At 35.1% G+C, this 2,002-nt stretch overlaps 1 pseudogene; it reads left to right on the plus strand.

Moving 5' to 3' along the window:
• The first annotated feature begins 341 nt into the window (after positions 1 to 341).
• On the plus strand, positions 342 to 1,575 carry LOC131757339 (lupus La protein homolog pseudogene; annotated as a pseudogene).
• Positions 1,576 to 2,002: the final 427 nt, after the last annotated feature.

A 2,002-nucleotide genomic window follows, 5' to 3' on the forward strand; every position in this document is an offset into this window, starting at 1 on the left:
GGCAATAACTTACTTCTAAATTTTCAGGATAGCTAGCACATTGCCCAGGCCATCATTAGTGCTCAGTTCATCTGATTGATTAATTGGTTCAGCTGACACTTAAAATTGCTCCCTGAAGCTGACTAAATAAATATTAGAACCCAGGGAAAGTGAGGCACAGAGAGGTTAAGTGACTTGTTTAAAATGACACAGTTAGGCCCAAAGCGCCTACCACCCTGGCTGAAAAGGTTGCCGGGACAACCCCCATCTTCTTTAGGCTCATTGGGCAAGCCGCCGGTACTGGGGAGAGGAGACGTTGCTGTCGCTGTTAGTGACCTGTGGCATGTCTCTGTTGGACCGGGAACTTAAAGATAACTAGAATGGCAGAAAATGGTGATAATGAAAAAATGTCTGCTCTGGGGGCCAAAATCTGTCATCAAATCAAGTATTATTTTGCTGACATCAATTTGCCATGCAACAAATTTTTAAAGGAACACATCAAACAGGATGAAGGCTGGGTACCTTTGGAGATAATGATAAAATTTAATAGGTTAAACCGTCTAACAACAGACTTAAATGTAATAGTAGAAGCATTGAGCAAATCAAAGGCGGAACTCATGGAAATAAGTGAAGATAAAACTAAAATTGGAAGATCTCCAAGCAAACCCCTCCCTGAAGTGACTGATGAGTATAAAAATGATGTAAAAAACAGATCTGTTTATATTAAAGGCTTCCCAATTGATGCAACCCTTGATGACATAAAAGAATGGTTGGAAGATAAAGGTCAGGTACTAAATATTCAGATGAGAAGAACATTGCACAAAGCATTTAAGGGATCAATATTTGCTCTTTTGATACCATAGAATCTGCTAAGAAGTTTGTCGAGGCCCCTGGCCAGAAGTACAAAGATACAGACCTGCTAATACTTATCAAGGAAGATTACGTTGCAAAAAAAAAAAAAAATGAAGAAAGAAAGCAAAATAAAATAGACACTAAATTATGAGCTAAACAAGAGCAAGAAGAAAAACAAAAGTTAGCAGAAAATGCTGAAATGAAATCTCTAGAAGAAAAGATTGGCTGCTTGCTGAAATTCTCGGGGGACTTACATGATCAGACGTATAGAGAAGATTTGCATATCCTTTTCTCAAATCATGGTGAAATGAAATGGATAGACTTTGTCAGAGGAGCCAAAGAGGGAATAATTCTGTTTAAAGAAAAAGCTAAGGAAGCACTGGATAAAGCAAAAGACGCAAATAATGGTAACCTCCAATTAAGGAACAAAGAGGTCACTTGGGAAGTACTAGAAGGAGATGAGGAAAAAGAAGCATTGAAAAAAATAATAGAAGATCAACAAGAATCCCTAAACAAATGGAAGTCAAAAGGTCGCAGATCTAAAGGAAAAGGAAAGGGAAATAAACCTGCCCAGATTGGGTCTGCTAAAGGAAAAGTACAGTTTCAGGGCAAGGAAACTAAATTTGATAGTGATGATGAACATGATGAAAATGGTGCATCTAGACCAGTAAAAAGAGCAAGAGAAGAAACAGACAAAGAAGAACCTACATCAAAACAACAGAAAATGGTGCCGGAGACCAGTAATTTAGTAAACATTTTTTATTCATTTTAATTAGATTTTAAGCTGCTTTTGTCTTTGGAGGCTTTTAAAAAGAAAACCGAATTAGGTCCACTTCAATGTCCACCTGTAAGAAAGGAAAATTTTTTTGTTGTTTAACTTGTCTTTTTTGTTGTTGTTATCCAAATGAATATTTTTTATGTATAATTAATTCTGTTTCTGTTCTTTCAGATTATTCAAATATCAAAAGAAACATTTTTCCACTAAATTGCCTTTGTAATATGAGGATGTATTAGTACAAAGTAATAAAATGTATACTGCATAAAAATAAAATTAGTTCATTTTTTAAAAATAAAATTAAAAAATAATTTAAAAAAAATAAAATGACACAGGTTGCAGCAGATCTAAGACTAGAAACTTAGTTCATTTCTTTTTCACCTATTCTTTGTAGAA

This window comes from Kogia breviceps, chromosome 5 (genome assembly GCF_026419965.1).
Source record: "Kogia breviceps isolate mKogBre1 chromosome 5, mKogBre1 haplotype 1, whole genome shotgun sequence".
Lineage (NCBI taxonomy): Eukaryota > Metazoa > Chordata > Mammalia > Artiodactyla > Physeteridae > Kogia > Kogia breviceps.